The sequence below is a fragment of the Anolis sagrei genome, chromosome 4, assembly GCF_037176765.1.
Source record: "Anolis sagrei isolate rAnoSag1 chromosome 4, rAnoSag1.mat, whole genome shotgun sequence".
Lineage (NCBI taxonomy): Eukaryota > Metazoa > Chordata > Lepidosauria > Squamata > Dactyloidae > Anolis > Anolis sagrei.
This window is the reverse complement of record NC_090024.1, coordinates 32,244,792-32,266,286: the sequence shown is the minus strand read 5'-3', so window position 1 is coordinate 32,266,286 and position 21,495 is coordinate 32,244,792. Positions and strand designations below refer to the sequence as shown.

The window sequence follows — 21,495 nt, the reverse complement described above, 5'->3', positions numbered from 1 at the left end:
TGGGAGTCATAGTTGCTGGGATTTATAGTTGACCTACAATGAAAGAGCATTCTGAACTCCACCAATGATGGAATTGAGCCAAACTTGTCTCACAGAACTCCCATGTCCAACAGAAAATACTGGAAGGGTTTGGTGGGCATTGACCTTGAGTTTTGGAGTTGTAGTTCACCTACATCCAGAGAACACGGTGGACTCAAACAATGATGGATCTGGACCAAACATGGCATGGATACGCAATATGCCCAAATGTGAACACTGGTGGAGTTTGGGGAAAATAGTCCTTGACATTTTTTTAGTTGTAGTTGCTGGAATGTATAGTTCATCTACAATCAAAGAATATTCTGAACTTCACCAACGATATAATTGGACCACACTTCCCACATAAAACCTCCAGGACCAAGAGAAAATACTGTATTTTCTGATGGTCTTTGATGACCGCACTGACACCCCCTCATGACCCCCCCCCCAGGGATCCCAACCCCCAGGTTGAGAAATGCTGATCTATAACTGAGCAATTGTAGGACAATGCTTAGGATCTGTGTTCCCCATTCCCGCAGAAAGGACAGTAGCTATCCTTATAGCAGCTGAAAGAGGCCTTTGGGAATTCTAACACAAACATTTCTGCATTTCTGTACTTTCCTGACACATTGCCCATGCAGCAGCGAAAGCTAGGAACATGGCTTTTGTTTTTAAGGTGAAGAATGCGAATTCTCTTTTTGGCTACATATTTCATTTTAACTTACAAATTTCTATACTGTGACTTCATCTCAAAACAAATTTCAGGGTGACGCATATAAAAAATTTTTTTGAAATGCAATGCAATAGAACAAAATCTATAAAATCCCAATTCAGGAACCTACAATGTGTGGTTAAATCAGGTTCACTGTGTGGTACAATTTAGCAACATTGCTCATCTGTTTTATGTTGACTTGAATCGTCTATTATGATATGACTCCCACGTTGCACTGTATTTAACACTCTTAATTTCTCCTTTTATATAACACAAGTTCATACCTACTTCAGTGCAGGTTTCTCTTGGGAGAGATTCTTTTCCAAGCACCTCATTTCAATTTATATAATCCATTGCTTCACTTGGGTGTGCACATGCAATTTCCCCCCAGGGCACCAACTTTTGTCGATCTCCTGCATTCTGAATGATATATCGCATCGCTGTGACCCCACAGAACGATTCAGAAGATCAGCATGGAATTCATGGAGTCATCCCATTTTAGTCGTTATACATGTGAGGTATATTAAGCTGAGAGAAAAATAATCCCAAAGCTAACTGAGGGAGGTAAGGAATGTAGCTCTAGCACATGGATAGAAACTAAAGAAATGTGGTACTGCAATTACCAGCATTCATCACCATGATCTATACTGGTTAAGGATTATGGGACTTGTAGTGCTAGTGTTAAGCCATTTTGAGTCTCCTTTGGGGGAGATAAAGCAGGGTATAAATAAATATAATAATAGAAATAGTAATAATAATAATTGTAATCCAACTGTATCTGGAAGACCACATCTTTCTGTTCTAGGACTTCTAGACAGTACGGGTAGCTCCACAATAATTAATGCAGTTTCACATCACTTTAATTGCTATGGCTCAGTACTAAGGAACCATGGAATTTGTAGTTTGGTGAAGCACCAGCACTCTTTGGGAGAGGAGGTCGAAAACTCTGTAAAGCTACATCTTCCATAATTCCATCACATTGAGCCAAGGTAATTAAAGTGGTATCAAACAGCATGAATTCTACAGTATAGATCACTGGTCCCCAAGCTTTTTTTGACCAGGGACCACTCTCCAACATTAGTACCAAAAGGATTACAAATCAGTTTTTGGTCAGCTTTGGGGTGTTGATTCAGAAAATGCATTGGTCAGCTTGAGTTTCTGATACAGAAAATATCCATTCAGTAGTCACCATCTGCTCACTCACAGAAAACCATATTTGACAATCTAGAGCAAAAGTGGTAGTAGTAATGTTTTATCAGCCTCTCTCCTCCTGACATCCCCATTGCCTTGGTTTCATGAGACCAGTCACTCTCATTGCCACATGATTTCAAGGCAACAGTGTAGCAATGGTGAGGCCACGAACCATATTTTCATTCTTGCGGACCACTGGAGCTCCATGGACCACAGGTTGAGAACCACTGGTACAGATGCATCTTTGATCATGCTGTGGAGTATCAGATTTAGCAAAGGACTATCCTACCTCTGGTAAGTGAATGAGGGTTTCAGAAATTCTTACAGAGAAGCTGGATATTTTCTTTCCTTTTATCTGATGCCATGACACATTAAACAACCAAAGCTCTTAATTCATCCGATCACTTAATTTGTGAAGAGTGTTACAATTTTTCTTCTTCTCTTCTTTCATATGTATCCTACCATTTTCTCATACGGGACTCAATGGCATCTTACAACAAATTAAAACATAGTATAAAATAAAAACAAACCAATCATAATCTACAGAGGTTTTTTCCCCTCCCAGACAAACTTATCAGTAATCATAAAACATTGGCTGGCAAATGACATTGCTGAAGGGATAAACATTGTAGCCAGCCAACCATATTTTTAAAATGTCCTCAATTTTTTCCCTCAAAACTATTTACAAGACATTCCCAAAAGGGTAAATCTATATTTAGTGCAGTCTAGTGGAACTGCTTCTTTTTCTATTTCAAAACAGCCAATGTCAGCATTATCCTACATTTTAACAGGTCTGTGCTGTATTTAAAGAAGTGGGTTTATATCCACAAAAGTTTGTGCAAAAATGAAAAAGGCCTTTAAAGTGCTGCTATATTTCTCTTGCCATTTCCGCACATCTGCCTCCTTTTTATGTTGCAAGAGATTAACATGGCAGTGACTTTGAAAACTTTATATCTGGAAACTGTCTAACACTTCATAATCTACTCTTAGCTTCAGAATCCTTGATCTCTAATTTTTGAGGGTCTACAGCAGGTATAAGCAAACTTTGGCCCTTCAGGTGTTTGGGACAACTCACACAATTCCTGACAGCCAGTAGGCTGTTAGGAATTGGAGTTGGAGTCCAAAACACCTGGAGGGCTGAAGTTTGCCCATGCCAGTGTTGAAGTTCAGCCTGTGGTTGTGTCTAATGTCAGGGTACTCTGGATTTACAGTATTTCTATGTTGGGAATGATAATGATAATGATAATGAATGTATCTAATGATGTTCCTAATGATGAGGTTGCTATTGATGCAGAGAATGACAATGGAATTTCTGTTCAAAGTGTCTTTTCTGATGAGAATGTTCCTGAAGGGTTTGGGATGATGGTATGATCCCTGGAAAAGGGCCTGAATTGCTACCAGAGAATTCCCATGACTTTGAGCCTGAGAATAGCTTGGCACCTGGGCCAGCTGCAGAAATTAATGAGCCAGTAGATTGAAGGCATGTTTTTAGTCAGCAACGGCAAACAAACCAATCTCTTAGGCATTCTGCCAGGCTCAGAGAGAGATTAATAACAGAGTCAAGGCTGAAATGAAATACGTTCCTGGCTGCTTGGGACATTGAGTAGATTAGAGGATAAAAGTGCCAAGTACAGAATCTGTAGTTCAGATGAAGCATCATTGGAATTGAGTCAAGACATTTTTCCTGGTCCTTGGAAGCCTTGCCTTGGATAGATTCATGTGTTAAGTGCCTTTTTGATTCATGATTCAAGTTTTGGAGTTTTACTTTGGAAGTTTCTGTATTTGTTTTTCATGAACTCTGATGGACTAATTTCCTGGACTATTTGTTCCTGTTTATCTTTCTACCTAATTGGATTTACCTATTTTTATGGAGTGTTTTTACTGCTACTGTTTTTAAAATATCTTCAATAAACTGCTTACATGCCTACTCAGCTGTGTGGTGTTTAAAGTCAGAGAGCTTTCATGGCCTGGAGTGCAACAGCCTGGTCTACAGAGTATGGACATGGGTACTCCTTACGTATTTTGCTCATTTATTTATTTATTTGCTTCATTGGTATATCGCTTTCTCAGCCCTTAGGCGACTCAAAGCGGTCATGTATCCATTGCAAAGATAACAGTAGTGTTTTGAGTAGATTGGTCAATGGGAATGCTGACAGTTTTAAATAGGTCTTCTTCCAGCTTGCATCCTCCAGGAAATTAGGGCTATCATTCTCAACAGTGACATGAATAACTTTTCAATAACTTTAAAGCATATGTTCTTTTTATTGCAATCTCCATGGACACACAGACATACAGATTCTACATAACTACATTGGCTTCACAAACAACTTACAGTTATACTGGCTAACAAAAAAACAAAAGGGGTTTACATTTTCACTCAGCATTCACACACATATAAGCATGCATTCATCCTCATGCATACATCACCAATCTTCCTCCGTCATCTCCTGGAGAAGAACATTTCTGAGGCCAGACTCTGCTTTCCCTGCAGCCTGCCAACGCACAATTCCAAAACTTCCACAATGCCAAAATGCTTCTAAAATGCCAAGGATCAGATCCCTATTTTCCATACAGCGGAACCTTACTCCCTGCACAAAATCCAAAACACCAAAATACACTCCTTTTCCCTTGAGAAAGAAGCCCCAAAGTGTACACAATCCTGCTTTCCCATAGCAGATCTAACACTCTCCATGGTACACTATCTCTCTCCTTCCCAATGGAGCAGAGCATAGCATGTGAACAGCATCTCTGTCTGTCACAATTCGCGAATTATTCGATTGAGTCTTTTATAAAAAATATTCTGCTGATGTAGTCCCAAAGTTGTAATTTAAGGATCGATGTCTTTCATCCTAGCTCCATCTCTGTTTCCTGGTGAGATGTTGATTCTTCATTATTGGTGTTAGCCTTGTGTTGACTTCCTTCTTAATATTGTAAACATTTCTGTTATCATTGTCACAGTTCTTATCACAGTTTACTATGGCAGGTCAACCATTTCAATTCTCATTAGCAACTTTTCATTACAGACCAGCAAGCAAGTAGTTAGTTATTGCAGGCCTCAATCCATCAATTATTTATTTATTTACAATATTTATACACCGCCTTTCTCACCCCTTGAGGAACTCAAATGGTGTCTCCAAAATTATTAGTTTTCATTCATTCATCTTTCATACAATTCCATTTATACTCATACATATCAAATCTACATTTATCAAATCTGCGTATTAAATTTCTTGCGACAACATCACAAGTGCATATAGTAAATAACTGATAATATAAGGATTGTAGGTTTAAATACCTGGAAGGCATCAAGTTGAGAGGCTTGTGCATATTCCCATAATATCCGGAGAGCTACATTTCATGCACATCTGCTCCAAAGACTACAATTGCCAGCTCAGTATTCATATTTAAAGTGGGTCTCTCAGCCTGAAACATTGAAAATGCATACTAATTTGAAAGTTCTAAAATAGGAACTGACACCATACAAAGGACATTTTGGCCTCGGTACATCTGTCTGGATCTTGCTGCAAAAACTGGCTAGCTTTCCATTTTCTTGTTCCAGCTGGAACTGGAGAAGACAGATCTGTGACTTTTCCCCTCCATATTCACCCACTATATTATAGATAGGATCCTGTATCACCAAGCATTGGAGCATAATTATGGTACTAGTCAGATTTATATATATATATATATATATATATATATATATATATATATATATATATTTGGAGAAGCAAAACAACATTGTAAACACATGTCATTTATTCTAAGAGTTGCATGAAAAAAACTGCTTAACATTAGATTAACTGCTGTTTAAAGCAGCTGTGTGTATGAAAAATGTCTACGAAAGTATTAAAGTATCCATTTAAGAAGAAAAGAAAAGAAAAATACATAAATAAATGCCACCCTTTAAGTCAAGAGTCTGTACAAATGGCCTTAAAATCTCTTTTGGGAGAATTGCTGAACTTTCTACAAAAGGATTTGTGTCCTCTTTAATTAAAATATCTCCCATGAATTCATGTCATGATGTCAAAAGCTTTACTCTCCAACTTTGCTATTTTGCAGAGATAACTAGTAAAGGTGAAGGTTTCCCTTGACATTAAGTCTAGTTGTGTCCGACTCTGGGGGGTAGTGCTCACCTCCATTTCTAAGTCAATGAGCCAGCATTGTCTGTAGACATCTCCAAGGTCATGTGGCCGGCATGACTGCATGGAACACTGTTACCTTCCTGCAGAAGCAGTACCTATTGATTACTCACATGTGCATGTTTTCAAACTACTAGGTTGGCAGAAGCTGGGGCTAACAGCAGAAGCTCACCCTGCTCCCTGAATTTGAACCACCAACCTTTTGGCCAGCAAGTTCAGGAGCACAGCAGTTTAACCTGCTCCACCACCAGGGAGACCATTTTGCAGAGATAGTTTCCATTAATCCTTGTCATCCCACTTTTTCCAATCTTTTCCCCACTTTTTTCCAATTGTTTTCAAATGTCCCAGTTCTCTTTCCTCTTTGTCCCTTTGTCTTAAGTCTATTTGCTGCAAAGGGCAAAAGTAGTTTGCATTCCATCAGCTCAGCTGGAAGGAGAAGAAGCAGCAGAGAGCTCCATTCCCAGCAGGCTCAGGCACAAGCAAACTGCTGCAGCCTCTCCAAGTGTTGTCTCTACTTCCCAGTTAATAACTTTCACTTCTCATGATTTACCCACATTCTTTTGATGTTAGATTTTTGTTACTTATTGGGATCATTTTTTTGTATTCAGACCAGTGACAACCTGTGACACCATTTTAGACATTTGGTTCTATTCAAATACTTAGGGTCCTTCCACACAGCCCTATATCCCAGAATATCGAGGCAGAAAACTCCACATTATCTGAGTGTGGACTCAAATAACCCAGTTCAAAGCAGATGTTGGGGGATTTCCTAGCTTGATATTCTGGGATATAGGGCTGTGTGGAAGGGCCCTAAATTATTCTTACCACAAGGCCTCTTGAGCTGGCTTGTGGTTTGTGCTAGTGACTGAGAAACAAATCCATTAGGCGCCACAGTGCTCAGAATGAGCTTTCCATGTACTTCCATTCACTGCAAAAAGCTTGTCTGATTATACTTACAGATGGCCACACAATGTGTGAAAAAATAATAGGAAAGATACCATTTCCAGAATCAGTTTTTAAAGTTTGGAAGGTGTCAGACCTTGGCACAGGTTTGCTGGAAGATGTCAAAGTTCCTCAGATAAAATAGAAAGCAATAACAGAAGTGGGAAGAACAAAAGTAGTCACGAGTATATATGTAAACTAAGTTTTTCTCTATTTAATTAAAGGTAATAAACATGAAAACAGTTCAGTCATTTAAGGAATCATTGTCTAGGGGCCCTTCCACACAGCCCTATATCCCAGAATATTAAGGCAGAAAATCCCACATTATCTGAGTGTGAATTTAGATAATCTAGTTCAAAGTAGATATTGTGAAATTTTCTGCCTTGATATTCTGGGATATAAGGCAGTGTGGAAGGGCCCAAAGATTGCCACTTCTATATTGCACCAAGAATCACAATATAGGTATTACTTGTGGACTGTACTGCAAGCAAGAACCCCTAACCTGTAACATAATATTCCCAGAAGGAAACCACTATATATCATGATTTTCTTGGCTGGAATCTCATACCATAGTTTTGAATGAATAACTTGGAGTTATGCATTCACGACTGATATATAGTATGCCAGTTTCTTCTGTACCAAACTCCCATTTACTGCAAAGCAGCTACAACAGGCATGGGCAAAATTAGGCCCTCCAGGTGTTTTGGACTTCAACTCCCACAATTCCTAACAGCCTCAGGCCCCCTTCCTTTTCCCTCTCAGACACTTCAGCCAAAGTTTGCCCATACCTATTATAAATGCACTACAGAGAGCAGAACTGAGATTTTAATGACTGAAGATTTCTTACAAACAGCACAGATGATCCACACAGTATTAGCATCCATAGGGAGACCAAGGTGCTTGTTTATAAAGCTATTGTCCTCCCAACCCAGCTATATGCCTGCAAAATGTGGACTGTCTACAGATGTAACACTCAACTTGAAATTGAACAAATTGAAATTGAATCCAGACAAGACAGAGGTACTCCTGGTCAGTCGCAAGGCCGAACAGGGCATAGGGTTACAGCCTGTGTTGGATGGGGCCACACTCCCCCTGAAGATGCAGGTTCGCAGCTTGGGTGTGATCCTGGACTCATCGCTGAGCCTGGAACCCCAGGTTTCGGCGGTGACCAGGGGAGCATTTGCACAGCTAAAGCTTGTGCGCCAGCTGCGCCCATACCTTGGGAAGTCTGACTTGGCCACGGTAGTCCACGCTCTGGTTACATCCCGTTTAGACTACTGCAACGCTCTCTACGTGGGGTTGCCTTTGAAGACAACTCGGAAGCTCCAACTAGTCCAACGCTCGGCAGCCATGATTTTAACAGGAGCGGAGCGCAGGGAGCATACAACCCCCCTGTTGCGCCAACTCCACTGGCTACCGATCTGCTACCGGGCTGAATTCAAAGTGCTGGCGTTGGCCTTTAAAGCCCTAAACGGTTCCGGCCCAAGTTACCTATCTGACTGCATCTCTGCCTATGAACCCACCAGGAGTTTGAGATCTTCCGGGGAGACCCTGCTCTCGATCCCGCCTGCTTCTCAAGCTCGGCTGGCGGGGACGAGAGATAGGGCCTTCTCGGTGGTGGCCCCCGGCTTTGGAACACCCTCCCCATAGAGGTACGATCAGCCCCTTCGCTGATGGTGTTTCGGAAAAGATTGAAGACATGGATGTTTAAACAAGCATTCGGTTAATCCGTTGTAACGAATTGTGATGACTAAGGATTGGTTATACACGGACGATGAATTTTGGATTACGATTCCAGTTATGAGATGCATAGGATTGTTATTGGTGGCCCAATAATTTGTACTGTATATGTGTTTTATGCTTTTAACTGAATATTGTTTTTTAAATGTTGTAAACCGCAATGAGTCGCCGATTTAGGCTGAGATATTAGCGGTATACAAGTGCATTAATAAATAAATAAATAAACTTCTGGAACAATTAAAAAAAAATCCTGCAAATTGCTTGGGAAGACCGGCGAACAAATGTCAGTATGCTGGAAGAAGCAGAGACCACCAGCGTTGAAGCAATGCTCCTCTGCCATCAACTCTGCTGGACTGGCCACGTTGTCTAAATACCAGATCACCATCTCCCAAAGCAGTTACTATACTTCCAACTCAGGAATGGGAAACATAATGTTGGTGGACAGGAAAAGAGATGTAAAGATGGGCTTAAAGCCAACCTTTAAAACTGTGGAATAGACACCAAGAACTGTGAGGCCCTGGCCCTTGAGCGCTCCAATTAAAGGTCAGCTGTGACCAACAGTGCTGCAGAATTCGAAGAGGCATGAATGGAAGGCAAAAGGGAGAAACTTGCCAAGAGGAAGGCACATCAAGCCAACCCAAACCAGGAAACTGCTTTCCACCTGGAAACTGATGTCCTCACTGCAGGAGAACATGCGGATCAAGAATAGGGCTCCACCGCCACCTATGGACTCACCACCAAGACACTGCACTTGGAGAACCGTCATCCTCAGGCTATGAGTGATCATCTAAGTAAGTAAGTATGTAAGTAAGTAACAGAGATCAGAACTGAGATGTTAATGACTGAAGATTTACTACAAACAGAGCAGGTGTTCCTCTGTATTAGCACCAATTTAATTGTTGTTCCAGATGCACTTTCATTATGTAATTGCCCTGCTTTATTCACAAAATATTACAAGGAATTCAGCCAACGTTATTCAGTTTGTATATTATTCATTATTCTCCTTTTCCCACTACTTCTTCTATTTTAACAGGGAAAAAACATTGGGAAGAGAAAGCTAACATAACAGCACAATGTCTTTTAACTGCTGTGCTAAGAACATCCCATCTGGACTCCACCTCTCTCTCGTTTGTGAAAACAACTTGAGTGTCTCTTGGGAAAGTGGCCAAAAGACTTCCATGGCTTACTGTCCAGTGATGAAAAGATGCCCATTAACTCCATCTGCTCTGTTGCTTTAAAAGAAACAGTATCTTTTTCCAGTTGATCCCATTCCACTTTCTCAAGAGAACAGCAGGAGGAGCAGAGGGCAAAGTGCATTACAATAGACTCTCAGTTAACTGGAACTCAAGCAACCAGAAGTCTCAAGCAACTGGAAAAAAAAGCAAAGAAATCATAGAATCATAGTAGGAAGAAACCTTGTGGGCCATTCAGTCCAACCCCCTGCCAAGAAGCAGGAAAATCACATTCAAAGTACTCCCAGCCGATGGCCATTCAGCCTCTGCTTAAAAGCTTCCAAAGAAGAATCCTCCACCACACACCAGAGCAGAGAGTTCCACTGCTGAACAGCTCTCACAATCAGGAAGTTCTTCCTAATGTTCAGGTGGAATCTCCTTTCCCGTAATTTGAAGCCATTGTTCGTGTCCTAGTCTCCAGGGCAGCAAAAAAAAAAAAAAAAAGCTTGCTCCCTCCTCCCTGTGGCTTCCCCTCACATATTTATACATGGTCCTCATCATGTCTGCTCTCAGCCTTTTCTTCTGCAGGCTAAACATGTCCAGCTCTTTAAGCCGGTCCTCATAGGGCTTGTTCTCCAGACCATTGAGCATTGTAGTTGCCCCCCTCTGGACACTTTCCAGCTTGTCAATATCTCACTTGAATTGTGGTGCCCAGAATTGGACACAATATTCCAGGTGTGGTCTAATTTAGGCGGAATAGAGGGGTAGCATGACTTCCCTGGACCTAGACACTAGACTCCTATTGATGCAGGCCAAAATCCCATTGGCTGTTTTTGCCGCCACATCACATTGTTAGCCCATGCTTAACTTGTTGTCCACAAGATCTTTTTCACACATACTGTTCTCGAGCCAGGTGTCCCCCATTCTGTATTTTTGCATTCCATTTTTTCTGCCTAAGTGGAGTAGTTTGCATTTGTCACTGTTGAACTTCATTTGTTAACTTTGGTTCATCTCTCTAATCTGTCAAGATCGTTTTGACTCCTGCTCCTGTCCTCTGGAGTATTGGCTATCCCTCCCAATTTGGTGTCGTCTGCAAACTTGATGATCCTGCCTTCTAACCCTTCATCTAAGTCATTAATAAAGATGTTGAACAGGACCAGGATAGAAACCTGCTTATGGCACTCCGCTCGTCACTTTTTTCCAAGATGAAGAAGAAGCATTGGGGAGATTCACCCTCTGGGTTTGTTTGCTTAACCAATCATAGATCCACCTCACCATAGTTTTGCTTAGCCCACATTGGACTAGTTTGTTTGCCAGAAGGTCATGGAGGACCTTGTCGAAGACCTTATTGAAATCCAGGTATGCCACATCCATAGAATGGAAGAGACATGCAAGGATGGAACCAAAGAGCAAAAGAAGCAAGAAAAGTGACAGGTAGAGAAGGAAGAAAGAAGAAGGGAAAGAAAAAGAGGGAAGGAAGGAAGGAAGGAAGCAAGGAAGGAGAGGGAGGGAGGGAGGGAAGGAAGGAAAGAGGGAGGGAGGGAAGGAAAGAGGAAGGAAGGAAGGAAGGAAGGAAGGAAGGAAGGAAGGAGGGAGGGAGGGAGGGAGGGAGGGAGGGAGGGAGGAAGGAAGGAAGGAAGGAAGGAAGGAAGGAGAGGGAGGGAGGGAGGGAGGGAGGGAAGGAAGGAAGGAGGGAGGGAGGGAGGGAAGGAAAGAGGAAGGAAGGAAGGAAGGAAGGAAGGAAGGAAGGAAGGAAGGAGGGAGGGAGGGAAGGAAGGAAGGAGGGAAGGAAGGAAGGAAGGAAGGAAGGAAGGGAGGGAGGGAGGGAGGGAGGGAGGAAGGAAGGAAGGAAGGAAGGAAGGAAGGAAGGAAGGAAGGAAAGAGGGAGGGAAGGAAGGAAGGAAGGAAGGAAGGAAGGAAGGAGAGGGAGGGAGGGAGGGAGGGAGGGAGGGAAGGAAGGAAGGAAGGAAGGAGGGAGGGAGGGAGGGAGGGAAGGAAGGAAGGAAGGAAAGAGGGAAGGAAGGAAGGAAGGGAGGAAGGAAGGAAGGAAGGAGGGAGGAAGGAAGGAAGGAAAGAGGGAGGGAAGGAGGGAAGGAAGGAAGGAAAGAGGGAGGGAAGGAAGGAAAGAAGGAAGGAGGGAGGGAGGGAGGGAGGGAAGGAAGGAAGGAAGGAAGGAAGGAAGGAAGGAAGGAAGGAAAGAGGGAGGGAAGGAAGGAGGGAGGGAGGGAGGGAAGGAAGGAGGGAGGGAGGGAGGGAGGGAAGGAAGGAAGGAAGGAAGAAAGAAAAGAGGGAGGGAAGGAAGGAAGGAAGGAAGGAAGGAAGGAAGGAAGGAAGGAGGGAGGGAGGGAGGGAGGGAGGGAGGGTAGGAAGGAAGGAAGGAAGAAAAGAGGGAGGGAGGGAGGGAGGGAGGGAGGGAGGGAAGGAAGGAAGGAAGGAAGGAAGGAAGGAAGGAAGGAAGGAGGGTGGGTGGGAGGGAAGGAAGGAAGGAAAGAGGGAGGGAAGGAAGGAAGGAAGGAAGGAAGGAAGGAAGGAAGGAAGGAAGGAAGGAAGGAGGGAGGGAGGGAGGGAGGGAGGGAGGGTAGGAAGGAAGGAAGGAAGAAAAGAGGGAGGGAGGGAGGGAGGGAGGGAAGGAAGGAAGGAAGGAAGGAAGGAAGGAAGGAGGGTGGGTGGGAGGGAAGGAAGGAAGGAAGGAAAGAGGGAGGGAAGGAAGGAAGGAGGGAGGGAGGGAGGGAGGGAAGGAAGGAAGGAAGGAAGGAAGGAAGGAGAGAAAAGGGGAGAGAAAGTTGGCCACAGCTACGCGTGTTGGGTACAGCTAGTCATAATAATAGGGGAGTTGCAGTTTGGTAAGACCCCAGCTCTCTTTGGCAGAGAAGGCTAAAGACCTTGTGAAACTACACCTCCCTAGTGTTGAGCCAGGGCAGTTTAAAGCGGTGTGGAAGTGCATGCGTTCTCCCGCGTGGGCCGGACTCTCCTCCCTTCGTGGCGCAAGGACGGGGCCCTCAGCGCCCTCTCGGGGATGGGACCGGCAGGCGCGCCCGGGTCGCCGCTCTCCTTCCCGTTCTTATTCCTCCTTGTCTGCCTGCCTGCCTGCCTGCCTCCCTCCCTTCCTCCCTTCTGGCCGCCGAGGCGCCCTCGCTTCCAGCCGCTCCGTCGGAGCTCTCTTTGGGGATTGATTTGGGACTCCAGAGTTGCTGCTTCTGCCGGAAGGAGGAGACCTGCGCCCAGGTAAGAGGCGCCTTTGCGCTTGGATGCCAAGAGCCGGGGCAGCCCCGCACCTGGGGCTCTGCGCCTGTCCCTGGGTCTGCCTCCCTCCTTGGCTCTTCGGGTCCCTTCCGAAGGGAAACCTCCTATCCCTGAGAGTCACGCCCGTGCCTACATGCTCCTTCCTCAGGGAGGGGAGGGAAAGTTAGCCATCCCCAAAGGCTTCTCCATGTACAAGAATCCATGTACAAGTTACAAACAACATTGGTTCTGGATTGTTGTCGGTTTTTTCGGGCTATATGGCCATGTTCTAGAGGCATTCTCTCCTGACGTTTCGCCTGCATCTGTGGCAAGCATCCTCAGAGGTTGTGAAGTCAGTGGTTCTATAGGTTTGTTCTAAAGTTGCATTTGTTTACAAGGCGGAACAGGCACATTTTAAAGTGCCAATCCAGTCAGATATGACTGCATGGAGCGTCCTTGCCTTCTCGCTGGAGCAGTACCTATTGATCTACTCACATTTGCATGTTTTTGAACTGCTTGGTTGGCAGAAGCTGGGGCTAAGACCAGGAGCTCACCCCACTCCCCGGATTCAAACTGGCGACCTTTCAGACAGCAAGTTCAGCAGGTCAGCGGGTTAACCCACTGCGCCATGGGGGGATCCTTGGATGGCATGGGAAAGGGTTAACAACACCCCTGTGGAATGCATATATATATATATATATATATATATATATATATATATTGTAGCTTTGGGTGGCATAGGGTGTGTGTGTGTGTATGTGTGCTGTCAAAGGCTTTCGTGGCCAGAATCACTGGGTTGCTGCGAGTTTTCCAGGCTGTATGGCCATGTTCCAGAAGCGTGTGTGTGTATATGTATATATATATGCCGTCCCCTGCCACACTTTGCTGTGGCCCAGTCTGTGTATTTGTGTTTTGTGTGTGCATATGTGTGTATATATTTGTATTTTGTGTATATGTGTGTTTGTGTATATATATGTGCTTTTGCACATTTGCTGTAATGTAATTTTTGGGTTTTTTGCTTTTTTCTGCTGTGTTTTTCAGTGTTTTTATGAGTGATGGTCACTCGTTGACCTGATAGGTGTATTGTGTCCAAATTTGGTGTCAATTCGTCCAGTGGTTTTTGATTTATATTAATCCCACAAACTAACATTACATTTTTATTTATATAGATATATGTGTGTGTGTGTGTTCCAGAAGCATGTTCTAGAAGCGCATATGTGTGTGGGTGTGCTTCTGGAACATGGCCATACAGCCTGGAAAACTCACAGCAAACCAGTGAAAGCCTTCGACAACACACACACACACACACACACCCTATGCCATCCAAAGCTACAATATATATATGCACTCCACAGGGGTGTTGTTAATCCTTCCCTATACCATCCAAGGAGCCCCCAGTGACGCAGTGGGTTAAACCACTAACTTGGGGACTTCCTGAATACAGATACACAAACACACATATACATATATACACAGGGGTCCCTTCAAAGGAAGATCTCCCAAAAGAAATACTAAAACTCCAAGGCAAAACCTTTTTTCGTGAGGGGGAAATTCAGGGTGCATCTACACTGTAGAATGAATGCGGTTTGGCATGGACACTACTTTTAACTGCCATGGCTCAGTGCTATGCAATCCTGGGAATTGTGGTTTGGTGAGGCAGTAAAACCTTTGGCAGAGAAGGCTAAAGGCAGTGTAATTTGTCAACTCTTAGGATTCCATCACTCTTTGCCGTGTCAACAAAAGTGGTGCCAAACTGCATTTATTCTACAGTGTAGATGCCCTCAGTGACTTGCAAGCAAGTAGAACTTAAATACAGGAGGTTCCTCAAAGTCAAAGCTCTCCAAAGGAATCTACATGCCTGAGGCAAAATAGAAGAAGGAGCAATAGGGTTAATGCATGGAGGAGTCTTTTGAGAGTAACCGATGTATCTAAGGACCCTTCTACGCTGCCATGTAAAATCCAGGTTATCTGCTTTGAACTGGATTATATGGCAGCGTAGACTCATATAATCCAGTTCAAAGCAGATAATGTGGATTATCTGCATTGATAATCTGGATTATATGGCAGTGTAGAAGGGGCCTCAGTCACTCACATTGACAATTTTGGAGTATTCTGGAATTCCAAATAAGGGAGGGTCAACCTGTACTTGGTTATTTTTCCTACCTCTTTTTTTTGGATGTAAAGTGTATTTTTAAATGTTCACTGCAATTGTTATGCTAATAAAATTGGGGGTTGATGGAAAGTTTCACTGGAATGGCAGACTTCCTATTGGGGGTTAATGCCTTCATTTATCCCTGGAATAGACAACTCTGAAATATTGTGGCCAATATTGTTGAAGGCTTTCATGGAGGAAATTGTGAAAATGAACAAAATCTGGCTACCAGTATTTTAAAAAATTCTAAAATCAGAACAGTAAATATGGAGTAAGACTCAAAAGGCAGGGCAATTCCAGACAAGAATCAATCAGGGCCAGCTAACACCTCCCAATAAAGGATTCCCCCAGGCAGGCAGCAACCAGCCAGGCCTTGAAACTGCAAGCCATTAAATGCTAATCAAGGTGGCAAATTGCAACATTCACACTTGCCTCAAGCAGATAAGAGTTCTTTCCCCCACCCTGGACATTCTACAGATATATAAACGTCACTTACTTAATGTATTGACGAAGGCTTTCATGGCCAGAATCACTGGGTTGTTGTAGGTTTTTTCAGGCTATATGGCCATGTTTTAGAGAAGTCTACATAGGGACCACCAAATGCAGCATTGCCCAGACACGAATCAAGGAACATGAAAGGCACTGCAGACTACTTCAACCGGAGAAGTCAGCCATAGCAGAGCAACTGATGAACCAACCTGGACACAGCATATTATTTGAGAACACAGAAATGCTGGACCACTCTCACAACCACCATGTCAGTCTACACAGAGAAGCCATTGAAATCCACATGCACATGGACAATTTCAACAGAAAGGAGGAAACCATGAAAATGAACAAAATCTGGCTACCAGTATTTTTAAAACTCTAAAATTGCAACAGCAAAACAACAGGGAGGAAACAATCAGTCACATCTAATCACCTCTCAACAAAATATTGCCCCAGGCACTAACAAGCCACACCAAACAACTGCCAGGCCATCAAATGCTAATCAAGGTGGTCATTTGAAACATTCACACCTAGCTCCAACAGACAGGAGTTCTTTGTCCCACCCTGGTCATTCCACAGATATATAAACCCATTTTCCTAGTTCCAACAGACCTCACTACCACTGAGGATGCTTGCCATAGATGCAGGCGAAACTTCAGGAGAGAATGCCTCTAGGACATGGCCATATAGCCCAAAAAAACCCCTACAACAACACAGTTTACTGACTTAGTTTCCAATAGACCTCTCAACCTCTGAGGATGCCTGCCATAGATGTGGGCAAAACATCAGGAGAGAATGCTTCTGGAACATGGCCATACAGCCTGGAAAACTCACAGCAACCCATTGTGGATAGTGTTTGATCACCACCTGCATCATACTTTGGTTTCCTTGCATGAGCTGTTTTTGCAGGGTGAGATCAGGACATTATACTGCCAAAGGCAGGTCAGCTGTCACCATCATCTCAACTCCAGTTACACAGTTTTCAAAACTGGTGAAATTGTTTTGGCACCTGTGACATAAAATTCCACAAGCGCCTCCTTCTTCTTTGGCAGTACAAATACAATAATAGTAAATGAAACAAGTAATAAACGCTGTCCTTTAAAAACATTCCAGGTCTGACTTGCAGCAGTCACTTTGCTTTGCCGAATGTGAAGTGGGGTACCCCAAAGTTTCTGCCATCCCTCTGAACTCTCCTTTCTTCAACAGCAGAGAATTTGAGCAGTATTGATTTTTGCTGCATTATCTGGTAATTGGGCTTAGCTAATTAGTGCCAGGGCTCCCTGTGACTCAGTCTTGGAACAGATGCAATATGAAAAGGGAAAGTGGCCTTGAGCAGACCAACTTTCCCCTTGTGTTTATGAGGTTCTGTTTCCAAAGTAATAGTCCAAGCTGATGGGCTGGACCTCCTAATACAGGAACATCCAATTGGAAATGTCATATTGGGGATTAATCCTTAATACAGTTTTACTAGAGCTTTATTTCAGTGCACCACAGAAATCTTAAAATCCTGTTCATGGATAGGTATATCTTAGGGTGCATCTACACTGTAGAATGAATGCAGCACACCACTTTAACTGCCGTAGCTCATGGGAGTTGTAGTTTTGACAAGGTCTTTAGCCTTCTCTGCCAAGTAATGCTGGTACCTTTTGGCAAATGGCATCTATAACCTTTTGGAAAACTTGGTTGTTCCGTTATGCCTTTGAGTAGGCAGTTCACTTGAGAATTATCCCGACCTTATCTAAGCTCTGGCACTTTAGTTGGCCCCTTTCCTGTGCTTATGACACTTCAGTGGCCAAGGGCATTAACCTGGCAACCCAGCCCTCTGACTATTGCATTTTCCCTTGGCTCTCCCAAGGAATCATTGCACTTACTCGGAGCCCAAACCCGATTTCAAATTGGCCAGCCAGGGGCTTGTTTTTATGATGTTAATTGATTTTAATGTTTTATTATTTGTTATTGATTGTTTTTACTGTGCCTGTATTATTTGTAATCCTGGGCTTGTCCCTCTGTAAGCTGCCATGAGTCCCTTTGGAAAGATGGGGGCGGGGTATAAAATAAAGTTGTTGTTATTATTATTATTATTATTATTATTATTATTATTATTATTATTATTGGGCACATAAGATTTTGGAAAGGCGTGACTTTCAGAGTAAAATCGCTTGAGTAAAATCTTCCACATGTAGTTATGCAAGGCAACTACGTTTCTCTGTGGTTAGACTGATAGACCTGGATATCTCTTAGAACTGTTAGGAACAAAGATTTGCCAATGCACAAAAACAGCAGAGTTTCAGAAGTGTTATTTCCAGTGCCCCAAAACAACATCTACTCTCCCTTAAAACATCTTGGTTTTAAATCATGCTCTCAAGAGACAAAAATAAAGTAGTCTTCGTTAAAAATAACATAGTTGGTTTACTTACAAACTTCATGTATTCAGCATACAGGTATATTGCTTATCCATTTCTCTTTTCTGAGAGTCTAATGGAGTTTGTACAGTCTGAGAGTCTACTGCAGTGGTTCTCAACCTGTGGGTCCCCAGGTGTTTTGGCCTACAACTCCCAGAAATCCCAGCCAGTTTACCAGCTGTTAGGATTTCTGGGAGTTGAAGGCCCAAACATCTGGGGACCCACAGGTTGAGAACCACTGGTCTACTGTAAACTGTCTGAACAGTCCCAGATCTGATCACATGGTCTGCAGTCCCTCCCACAACATAGAGTTAAGGAAAACACACATACCAACTCATGCAAATATAATATAGTAAGCAATCTGAATTGCATACATAACAAATAACTAGTATAGGAGGCTTGTAGAAGATTGCTATTTCCAACAGTACCTCACTAAATTACAACTCCCATAAATCCACATCATTGAGCCATGCCAATTAAAGTGGTGTCAAACTGCCATAATTCTTTATTGTAGACCAGTCATCCTCAAACTGTGGTCTTCCAGCTGTTTGGGCCTCAAACTCCCAAAAATCTTAGCCAGTTTGTTCAATGGTCAGTAATTCTGGGAGTTGGAAGCCAAAACAGTTGGAGGGCTACCATTTAAGAATGCCTGGTTTAGATGCACCCTAAAGAATGGGAAATTTAATGATTCCATGTGAAGTCATTTCTCCAAGTGTATCTATGGGTTTTAGCAGCAATAGTTTCTGGCTAATATGACAATAGTAATCCCAAACCTGTGAACACCAACTGTTCAGAAGTTAAATCAGTTCCACTCTATTCAACTTGACTTGAGTTTGCCAGTTCTGTGGTATTGTCAATTTTACATGTTTTCTGGAAACTCTGATGTCAACCACAATTTAACTCAAAGAGATTAGATCAGACTGTTCCTAAATAGTCAGGTTGAAGAAAAGAACTTTTGTCTTAGAAAGCTGAATCCAAGTTACCAACAAGGGGAGCGCTGTTATTACAAAAGCCTTCTTTGGTAAATCTGGCTATTCCACGGCCAGTGGAAATTATGCAGAGTTGACCAAACTGTGGGGTTACTGTTTCAAAACCCACAACATGCCTTGCTGTGGTTCTTGTTCGTACTCTGGCAAGGATCAGTGGCAAGGATTCCAGTAGATCTAGATACAATGGGAGGGAAATGACTTCTAGTTTTCTCAGGGCAGATTGACCTGTGGCGTGTAATACTGCACTTCTGGCTTGTGAAAGAGACGCTTTCCTTTTTTTGGTATTTTTGGTATTTGTTTGAATGAAGTTGACCCAACAGCATGTGCAAAGATGTAAAGCCCACCCTCTACATTCACTGGGGTTAGGGACACAGGATCCCCACAAAATTAAAAAACTCTCTCTATACACACACACACACACACACACACACTAGCCATGCGTTGCTGTGGCCCAGTCTGGTGATCTGGAAAATAAAGTAATGAGAAAGTTTTGGTTTCTAATATATGTAATTTCTTTACGCTTGTGGGTAAACAGCAATTCTTGTTGTTTCTTTGTCAGTGTTGATGTAGAGAGTGACTGACTTGCCTATTCTGGATCATGCAACATATAATTGTCATGAAGGGGTGTCAGAAGGGTCTTCAAAGACCATAAGAAAACACAGTATTTTCTATTGGTCTGTGTGGGAAGTTTGGCCCGATTCTATCATTGGTGGGGTTCAAAATGCTCTTTGATTGTAGGTGAACTATAAATCCCAGTACCTACAACTCCCAAATGTCAAGGCCTATTTCCCCCAAACTCCATCTGTGTTCATATTTGGACATATGAAGTATTTTTGTGACAAGTTTAGTCTAGATCCTTCATTGCTTGAGTCCACAGTGCTCTCTGGAAGTAGGTGAACTACAACTCCAAAACTCAAAGTCTATGCCCACTAAACCCTTCTGGTGTTTTCTGTTGGTCATGGGAGTCCTGTGTGCCAAGTTTGGTTCAATTCCATTGTTGGTAGAGTTCAGCATGCTCTTTGGTTGTAGGTGAATTATAAACCCCAGCAACTACAACTCCCAAATGGCAAAATCAATTCCATTGTTGGTGAGTTCAGCATGCTCTTTGGTTGTAGGTGAACTATAAACCCCAGCAGCTACAACTCCCAAATGGCAAAATCATTTTTTTAAGTGATGGTCACTTCTTGGATTAGTAAATTTCTTCTGGCCAAAAGGTTTTAATCAATCCATAAAATCCACAAAAGTCAAATTCACAGATGTGAAGGGACAACTGTCCTCTTGATGCAGGTATCATTCCACATGGTTAAGAAAACACATTTTGACAGTTGCTATTGCTGGATATCACTGGGGATATCTCATCAGATAGTATAGGAACCGCGGTGGTGAAATGGATTAAACCCTTGTGCTGGAAGGATTGCTGACCTGAAGGTTGGCAGTTTGAATCCACAAGACAGAGTGAGTTCCCATCTGTCAGCTTCCGCTTTTCAAGCGGGGACATGAGAGAAGCCTCCAACAGGATGGTAATACATCCGGCTGTCCCCTGGGCAACGTCCTTGCAGATGGCCAATTCTCTCACACCAGAAGCAACTTGCAGTTTCTCAAGTTGCTCCTGACACACACAAAAAAACAGATAGCATGTCTTTTATTATGGCCAGCTATTTAATAATTCCCACCATGAGATGTATAGTGTAATGTATGCTATCAAATAGCAGGACATAATGACAGACATACTATCTGTTCCAGGAGATGGTAAGAATTGTATCAGTACTTATTAGAACTTTAAAAAAAATATCCATACTACCACATCTCCTGTCGTGGTTTATGTCTAATGAATTTCTATAACTTGGCTTTAGCTGGCTGGGTTTTTCCCCCCTGTTCCAGACATTTCCAATGAAAGTAGGAGTAAACTACTTTCCATTGTTTTGCACCTTCTGCACTTCTGGGTGGTCCCACTTTTGACTGGTTGGCTAAGGCCATGACTTTTGCCTTAAGTTTTCCTCTTACTTTTCTTCCCTTGTTACATTACTGATTACCAAATTAAACACTTCCCCAATTCTTTACAGTAGGATCTTTTAAAAAAAAAAACACTTTTGACAAAAACAGTGATACAAATGTGTTACTTCTATTGCATTTTGCATTACAACTATACAAATATTTTTATGTACCTGCAAGACCAGGAACATGTCTACCTGCTGAGGAGTTTGGGGATTTAAACGTTTTCACAGAGAAAGCTAAAGATCTTGTAAATTACAACTCCCAGGGTTCCATAGCATTGAATTATCATAATGAAAGTGAAGTCAAAATAGTTCAGTTCTACAGTTTAG

General features: G+C 42.7%; 1 protein-coding gene across 1 annotated transcript in view; it reads left to right on the top strand.

Moving 5' to 3' along the window:
• Positions 1 to 12,765: 12,765 nt before the first annotated feature.
• MATN2 (matrilin 2) overlaps positions 12,766 to 21,495 on the top strand; it is an 81,773-nt gene continuing 73,043 nt past the window's right edge. Inside the window, exon 1 of the mRNA XM_067467342.1 lies at positions 12,766 to 13,142. The gene's annotated coding sequence lies outside the window, so the exon portion shown is untranslated. The remainder of the gene's footprint in view (positions 13,143 to 21,495) is intronic.